Source organism: Cydia pomonella, chromosome 4 (assembly GCF_033807575.1).
Source record: "Cydia pomonella isolate Wapato2018A chromosome 4, ilCydPomo1, whole genome shotgun sequence".
In the NCBI taxonomy this organism is placed as follows: Eukaryota; Metazoa; Arthropoda; class Insecta; order Lepidoptera; family Tortricidae; genus Cydia; species Cydia pomonella.
Genome location: NC_084706.1, coordinates 6,596,202 through 6,605,524, shown reverse-complemented (window position 1 = coordinate 6,605,524; position 9,323 = coordinate 6,596,202). Strand labels below are relative to the sequence as shown.

At 35.1% G+C, this 9,323-nt stretch overlaps 1 protein-coding gene across 1 annotated transcript in view; it reads left to right on the top strand.

Moving 5' to 3' along the window:
- The first annotated feature begins 334 nt into the window (after window positions 1-334).
- The window catches only part of LOC133516942 (protein yellow), a 29,912-nt gene continuing 20,923 nt past the window's right edge, over window positions 335-9,323 (top strand). Inside the window, exon 1 of the mRNA XM_061850007.1 lies at window positions 335-464. The gene's annotated coding sequence lies outside the window, so the exon portion shown is untranslated. The remainder of the gene's footprint in view (window positions 465-9,323) is intronic.

Sequence of the window (9,323 nt, the reverse complement as noted above, 5' to 3'; positions counted from 1 at the left end):
AATAGAAATTACCCGAAAAAAAATATGATAGCATACATTATTCGATAAATCTGTATATCAGTTAGTAGGCCTCTAAGTTTTCAAAATTGTAATATACCTACTTCAATGAAAATTTAGTGGTCAAATGAAAATATCTAGGTTCCAACTTAAGGCAGTTTTACCTAAATGCATCGCGTTATCAGTACGCATGCCGATATACCCATCGTGGACTACTGTTTGTCTGTCTGCGTAGTATCGCCATATTGCTGTTTTCGGCCTTTATCTAAGTACATCATGTTGATAGCAATGTGCTGTTAGCCGAGGTGCATTATAATTATCAATCACTGCACCGATGCTATGTGGATACTAACGGGATCTGCGCAGTATGAGCTCAAACGAACCGTGCTATGCTCAAGCGATTTGGTTGAATTATATTTGCATTATTTAATTGTGTGTTCAATCAACGGGTAGAGTACCCCAGTTACGTAAGTAATATAATAAAAAAATGTATTATAAAACCTACTTACCTATGTAGTGAGAGTACTCGGTGAGATCATGGACAATCGCCTGCTTAACCTATATAAAAAAAAATGTTAAACGTGTATTGTAAATTGAAAAGTGTCGCGATTAAAACGTCCAATCATTTAATCAAGAAGACTGACAATTACTTCTCCCGTTTCGCGCAGCTGTAGTGCTGCTTGCAGTCATATTCCGAACCTACCTTATGCCATAGCATTTTCTAATTTTAACATACAATCGCGTTTTAGTAAAATACTCCAAATTTCTATTAAATATTGTAAGATTAGACGTTTTAGGAATTTGTTACCTATAGACGGTAAATATTTTTTGTATTCGAGGACAGCCGCAATTAAAATATCAAAGAAATGGGATCATAGATGTAGAAGTCATTGAAAAATGACAAACCTATGATGGTGTAATAACCACAAATTTGACATATACTATACAGTGTGCCTAGCCATTGGACAAAGCCGAAATGTACAATATACATTAGATTATTTAGAACCAGTATCAGTATACAAAGTATCATAACAACAGGTACTGTGTTGTGGTTACGAAGAAATTAACAAATCACTTTTTTTTACCTTGGAGCAATCTGTATGTGTTAATAAGTAGCTCCTGAGGTAATACATCTTCATAGAATATTATGAAACCTTCTTCGACCTTTTTGATTATCTTTCTTTATTTATGACACTAAATACGCTCTTTAGTGAAAAGACCGCTTGTATCTTTTTATGGAGGTGTGCAAATAAAGAGTATTCTATATATCTAATAAGATTCTGACTTTTGACAAATGTCATAATTGCCGAACATTTTCGAACAAATTGTCAAAAACACTGCCGATGATTACTACAGCATGTTTCTTTTTGTTGTAGTTTATTGGAATTAACTTTTGTTTGAAAATGTATTATTTTATGTTTTGTTCTAATTAAAAAAATATTAACGTTAGAGCATTCCTGAGAAGTTACCCTACATGGGATTTCAGGGTCTGTCCAATGGCTAAGAACACACTGTATGATCATTGAAGTATTGATGTCAGATAGGGATCATATATAAGGTCAATTCCATCATAGTCTAATGGCGGCATACGTAATACGGCGGCGTAGGTAATTATTTTGTGATAAGTACGAGTATGTATTTATTTATTATTTGTGGGTGTTGCAGGCCTTTGAGTCCACGTCGACCACGCAGTGATCTATTGTGACGGCCCTTTAAAGTTCATTACTAATGCCCGTGGAATTCAATTCTATGGTTCCAGATTCTATGGGCAGTAATGTTCTGTATCTCATAGGGCTGCAACATGCCGTCCTAAGTAGGTAATTCTTTTAGGCATTAGTGGTTCACAGGAACAGAGAATGTGCATTGCAGTCTCCTCTGTCTCCTGGCAGAACCTGCATGTCGCATCTCGTTTCTTTCCAACTTGAAACATGTGTTTGTTCAGCTTACAGTTTCCAGTCAATATTCTAGTCACCGCGCAGGCTTTGTGTCTTTTGAGTTTTGCTGTTGAATCCTTTGATTAGCTTTCGAGTGTTCTTGTCATTTGATGAACTTCCACCAATCGATTGCTCTCGTTTTTACTAAGTTGCTCAGCAGAGAATAATGCATCCCGTTTTGTGATTCCACAGACCGCCGCTGACCAGGGGTGTGTCTGCGCCCTTTCTAATAAGTTCGTCCGCTTTTTCGTTCCCGTTAAGAGCCCGGTAACGATTTTAATGCAAAAAAGTAAAAATGTTAGATTTAGTCGTTGAAATTGTGTACTTTTGTTACGTAATATCTAAATGACAAGTGTTGGGTTCTATTAACACGTCTTCTCATCTTGCCTTTTGATAATGTAGTCGCAAGCGTGCGTCCCCGGTAATATGGGACAAGAAGGGACAGTTATTAAAATTCATCATAAAATTATGGTGGTAAAATTATACAAAATGATGTATAAGAACAGTTTCATCAAATGTTGTAGATTATTTAAATATCAAAAATTACGTTAAAATTAAGTCGATTTGCATAGAAATTGTCACTTGTTTTGAAGTAATTTCTGGAGAAAATTGATTTCGTGTAACTTACATTTAGACTACTATATAATTAAAAAAAATGTAGTTTATTAAAGTTGAAGTAATACAAAATTACTATTTTCAGCAGTCCAAACTTTACGAGTTTTACAAAAAAGAGCTTCAAAATTAGTGCTTTACGCGCGTTTACTTAGACGTCCATCAGAAAAAAACTAATTACTAATTAAGTGAGTCTGTTTTAAAAAATATATATATTTATTAAAATGAAAGATAACAAAACGTGCCGTGCCGTGCGTTATTTCTAATAGACAAAAGGTGTACAATTTCATCGACTAAATCTATCAATTTGACATTTTTGCGACTAAAATCGATAATGGCCTCTTGTCGGAGTGCCCTGGTACCCATCTAAGTATGACTTTATTGGAGTAAACCAGTGCATTTAGGTTTGTTTTACAATTCTGGACTAGTTTTGAGTTAGACTCAAGGGATTCTAGTACCAGTAGAGCAGCCTGGCTGTCTCAGTTGATGTACATAGGTATACTATGTTGGTGTCTTAGGTTTAAATCGAGGTTAATCTCCGCACATTTGTTGATGGCGATAACTTCTGCCTGGAAGATTCGAGGCCTGTCTGCCCATACTGACGCTAGCTCTGAGCTTAGGTCTCTCTCCATAGATCCCACATCATACATCATTACCTTTACCGATAAGTATGTAACTACCTCCATCACCACCTTACAGAAAACAGCAGCCAAATAACACTAGACCATACTCATAGTGTTGTGTTCCTGCCGGTGAGTAAGCTCAACGAGGGGAAGGGGGGGCGGGTGTTAGGGTCGGCAACGCGCATGTAACTCCTCTGGAGTTGCAGGCTTACATAGGGTACGGAGACTGCTTACCATCAGGCGGGCCGTATGCTTGTTTGCCACCGACGTAGTATACAATAAAAAACTAGTTATATTGTTAGATTATCTTATAATAAATAGAATATACGCACCCTGTGTGAATTTCGTATCGTGCGTATGTTAAATGTGTTAAAACGCTGGGGTTGTTCGTGCTTGTTCCCAGCTATTTGCATGATTTAATTTTGTAATAAACTGTGTCCGGCCAGAATATAGAGGTTACAGATAGGCACAGTAACAGTATTACCAGTAGAATTTTAGTTTTAAGCAGATACCTTAGCCTATATTACCTACTCGTATTAATTACTGTATTATATTGTTGCATTAGATTCATATTAAAACAATATTTAAAACGAATTCATTGAAAAACATTATTATTTTCTAAATTTAAAACTAAAACAGAAGGTGTCGCAAAAAGCACGATTGGCTATGCATACGTGTTGTTGCCTACAGCTATGTATGGTAGCGAAAGTTGGGTTAGGGTATGGCAGAAGAGGCATTAGAGCCAAGTCAATGCAGTGGATATGAAAGCGTTGAGAAGTGTGTGTGGTGTGAGATTACAAGATAGAATTTGGAACATTGTGATAAGGGAAAAGTGTGGACTGAACGAAGATATATACAGGGTGATTCAGGAGACGTGAGCAGGATCAAGCTTGAGCATTCAGTAAGTTATAAGCAACTGTTTCCTACCAGTATTTGTGAGATTAACCTTCTGTTATTTTTTACTGTTCAAAAAAAATGTTATAATTTATTTACGCCATGTATGGTCACCCTCTTTGTTTTATCCATAACAAGTGACAAATTGAATGTCATCGGAGTCTGGTTACTTTTGAAAAATCGTATCTCACTCAAGTGTGACATTTTGTTTTCTTCATAATCAAACTGCTGTCATAACGGTTAAAGAGGTTTTAACTTTCTTAATTAAGTGTTGTAGGGTGTCCATGATTGTAGATTATCAAATTTGTCCTTCCCAAAAAGTTAAATAACAGAAATAAAGCGAGATTGTTTTACTTAAATATGATGATGAACGGTTCATTAACATTTACTGATTGTGTAGGCTTAGTCCTGCTCACGTCTCATGAATCACCCTGTATAACGAAGATGTCGTAACAAAAATTGAGAAAGGTATGTTGGGATGGTTTGGCGACGTGGAAAGAAGGCTAACAAAGAGAGTGTATAAGGGGAAAGTAGAAGAGGGAGCTGAACCGAGTACACCTCGGCGGACTTTCTCTGATCAAATCCGGGAAATCCTGAAGAAAAGCCAGGCCAAGAGCACCCTAAACTGGCGAGCTTGTATGAGGAATGTTATGAAAGTGAAGGAAGCGAAGAGGTATGTCAGGATCGTAGCAAGTGGGAATTCGTGGTATCTGCCTACCCCTTCGGGAAATACGCGTGATTATGTGTATGTATGTATGAAACGGGACGCAATCCCGTGCACTTACTTTAATTATTAGGCCTGACATTTCAAACGTGACATTACATTCGTGGTCACAGGCAGACTAGCCAGGCATTGTATCAATATCTTCTAGCTGCACGGGTATTGCGAATTACCCACACTGTGATAGTGACAGTAAGAATAGCACAAAATTAGTTGAATCGTTTTAAATCATAAAGATAAAGTCGATGCCATTTTTGTAAGGGGAGCAATATCGACATACATATCTATTATTTAATAAATACAGTATAGGTAAAGAGCTAGAGGTTAACCGCAAGCAATTTAGACCCATTTGAAAAAGTCTAAGTATACACAAATGCCCGATATTTGACTTCTTTCATTTCTTTAACTTCTTCATTCATTCACTTTAAGAAACCTAATGAATTGTGTATGACGCCAGACCACACGCATATTTACCTATATACATATTTACATATATATACCTATTTACATATATGTAGCCACTCAGCAAATATTTAGAAGGCTTGGCTGGGAAGTGTTAATGCATCCACCTTGTAGCCCTGACCTTGCACCCACAGATTTTCACCTTATTCATTCATTTATTTAATCTTTATTGCACAAAAGAAAAAATATACAGTATAAAAGCCGAACTTAATGCCACGCAACGAGGGATTCTCTACTAGTCAACCTTAAGGCTAAGCAAGCTAAGGTTATTCGGTCTCTTCAGAAATCTTTAGGTAGTTTTAACACCATGAGAGGACTGTTAAAACTACTTGCAATGTGATGATGTCACTACCTACAAAAAGGCAATAAGTTACTGTACAACATGGTACATTTACACCGTGGGCTAGAGTAACCCGACAGATTTTTAAATACACCTTTAAACCTTGACAGCAATTAGAGACTGAAAACGTCATAGGAAGTTTCCTAAAATCGATCTTGTTTTATAAAGATAGTGATAATTTTTATTCATATTTAGTATATTTTATTTTATTTCAAATTTAATTGAACGGGTACTTTACAAATTAAACTAAAATTAGGCCTAAAAATAAATAAATAAAGATTAACAGAAATAAATTAACCTATGAATTAAACTAAACTAAAGGTAGATAAAAAGTAAAAGCCTACAAATAAAAAACTAGCCCCAGGTCTGTGCCGTCCGGTAGGGTGCCCAAATGGCTGGCTGAATGGCAACGCCAATGCGCTGGGCAAGGTATGCCCCAGCCTTCCGGCCACCCGTTGCGTCTATTAGGCGCTTGGCCAATGCCTTAAATTTTCCGTGTGCGCCTTGATAATTCTTATGAAAATTTGTTTCTTTAATATCTTACAGAAAAACGCTTTTTTGGCTGCGACACTGCCACTATGTGACTTGGGTTAGACATACCTACTGACAGATATTAAGGTTTTAAAGGACACTGGCGATTTTTATCCGTAAATAAATAAATAAAACCTTACTTAGGTAGTAGTAGGTTAGGTAGGTATAATGTGTAGTGTGCAGAAAATGCAAAAAAAAACGACAAATTTTTTTTTTGCTAAATTTCACCAAAATTCATAAGTAACATTTTTTGCTATGGTCTCAGGAATACGTGGTTAAATTTGTCGAGTTACACACCACGGTGTATATACTAACTCAATTAAAATAAACTACTTATGTTAAACTATATTTAATTTATGACCGACCCAACATATTATTATGTCCGTCATGTAAGTTAATAATACAAGTTGAAATATGTATTTCAATGTCGCGCCATAAATTATTGACACCATGAGCGATTACGTTCACTCTCGTTGATTCTCGAAAATGTTGTTTGTTGTCAAGCTACTAAATAGTGGGCTTAATAAATAAATACATGCGTTGTTGCCTATTTATCAAGTGCCACTACAGTAGCCTTATTATGTAATAAAAAACCAAGAATAGAAGAAGTTTAAAACTGAGAGGGATAATATTTACATATTTACTTACCTCTGTATACATTTTGACTTAAAAGTGTAATTGTTAAAAGAAAGTGCCTCTAGTCTAAGTAATTAAACACTGTTAAACTATGGAAAGTTCCGCCCGACCCATTTACGCAGGCTTTCTCGAAGAACAAAACAAATACCTGAATTTTCTACACCTTCTTAGCTCTATGATCCAAACCTAAACGATCTTGACTTGACCACTGACAAATTTCCAAGCATTTTGATAAATTATCAATTCATTAACCTTCGCAGTTGACACAACGTTGATGTAGTGCCGGCCTTACAACAAAGGAAAATTTTAGGTCCGGTCACGTTTTTTTCGCACAATTAAGCGTCCGGCATGTGGACGGCCTAAATAATTGGCATGATACACCAGTAAACGAACATGCTGATTGCAAGTATAGCCTCAGTAGGTAATTAACTCCCTAATGTTCTGTGAGGGGGTCGGAAAACCATGGCTTGCGACCCATGTGCGGCTCATTGGACCGTCTATGTTGGCCCTTGGAAATCATGAACCTTTTGGAACACTGATATTAAAATATTTTTTTGGTAGTAGACAGACATGTCACACACAATATTCATGGAACAACTATCAAATTTGCCGCCAAAATAAAATGACTTCTTTCTTTACAAAACAACCAACTTAGTACCAATGAAATCAAAGGATGCATCTATATTCCCTTGAATGCATTGTAGGATGCAGCCTACACAACAAAAACGACTGTGTTTTTGTTGCTAATGTTATAATGAGACTACTCGTTCCGATACATTTTTTCGATAGTAAAACGAATCCATTTTCCGATTTTTGATTTGTGCAGTATTTTAGTTCATAAAAGTTTTAGTCTAGCTCTTTTGGGGTTTTTGGGGTTTGTTATTATTTCACATTCAAAAACTTTATTATAGGTACATCTTTAAAACTGGCAAAGCACTTACAACCTCTCTGGACTTGCAGGTATCCATGGGCGACGGTAATCGCTTACCATCAGGCGATTTGTAATATATAATATAAACAAACACAAATAGTGTTGTACTTCTCTGATGGTTAGTAGGTCGGTAATTAATGTTACAAATTACTCGTACGATCAAAATCAAAGTCATCTCGGATATATGTTGGTATGGAATTTTAATAGTTTCCTGTAGCAGAATATATACTGTTATTGAAATTGATATACTTCTCTTATTGTTTGATATATCTGTTTTTATACATTATACTGGATACTTAGTTGGGTCATAAGTTCTGTCACAAAGGTTTTGACTGATAATATGGTAATACAAAGCTTTTAACAAAAAAAAAGTTTGCGATTAATTGAAAGCTTATTTCATACTGATCAAAACGTAATATAATTAGTTTAAAAGGGTCTAGCCGCAATCCTATAGTGAAACTGCCCCTGGCTGAAATGTATACCTTTCTTAGAAGCGTTAATTGGTCTTATTATAAGATATCATTTTACAATATTTCAAGCCTGGAATCCCCTTGGTTTGGATAAAAAAAAATATATATAAAAGCTATTTTAATTTTTCTAAGCTAAACTAATGGTTAGATTTCTTTGAAATACGGATTATACATGGCACTAATAGCAATACATTTTCAAAAAAAAATCAAGGTTCTAACTTATTTACAAAGGCCTAAAAAAAATTTTTTTTTGTTTAAATTTTTTTTTATTATTTATAAGAGGGCGACAACCTCAATTTTTAGGTATTTAATGCAAAATCCGAATTTCAAAGAAATCTAACAATTAGTTTAGCTTAGAAAAATTAAAAAAGATTTTATTTACTTATATATATATTTTTTATCCAAACCAAGGGGATTCCAGACTTGAAATATTGTAAAATGATATGTTATAATAAGACCAATTAACGCTTCTAAGAAAGGTATACATTTCAGCCAGGGGCAGTTTCACTATAGGATTGCGGCTAGACCCTTTAGATCGCGTCTTATTTTTTACTTGTTTACTTTGGGATTGACGTTAGACGCAAATACGCGGCTGGATTGTGAAAAATTATACTTTACCAAAGGGAGTAAAAATCAGTGTCACGTTAATAAAATAGGTACAATCGTTTATTTGTATGAACCTACTCTATTAGAACATTATTTTATCACCTGCAATTAGTTGTCCGACAAGTCTGTACTTCAGCTAACTTAGGGTATTTTTCAATGATACGCAAATTTTTGACTGCCATCCTACGAGAATGTTTGGTAAAACACGTACAGTTGCAGTTTGGCAATACCAATTCACATGAATTATATATTTTAGGAAAGATAAAAAAACAGCTTTTATTTTATGTAAGATTCAGCCATGTAAACAAGAAAAATAAATAACTAGGGATCAAAATCATCTCGAACAAGTCGCGTATTTTTTTGCATATTTTTTTATAACATTTTTCTAAATATTACATAGAATTGTGCAAAACTGAGGCAGCAAATTAAGTTTAATTATAATTTAAGTAATTCAACATTAAATAAGCTTTCAACCCATATATATGAATAATAAGGGATCATAACCAGGGCTCGAACAAATCATGCGGATGACGCAAAAGTGACGTAATTTTGCACACAGGATGATG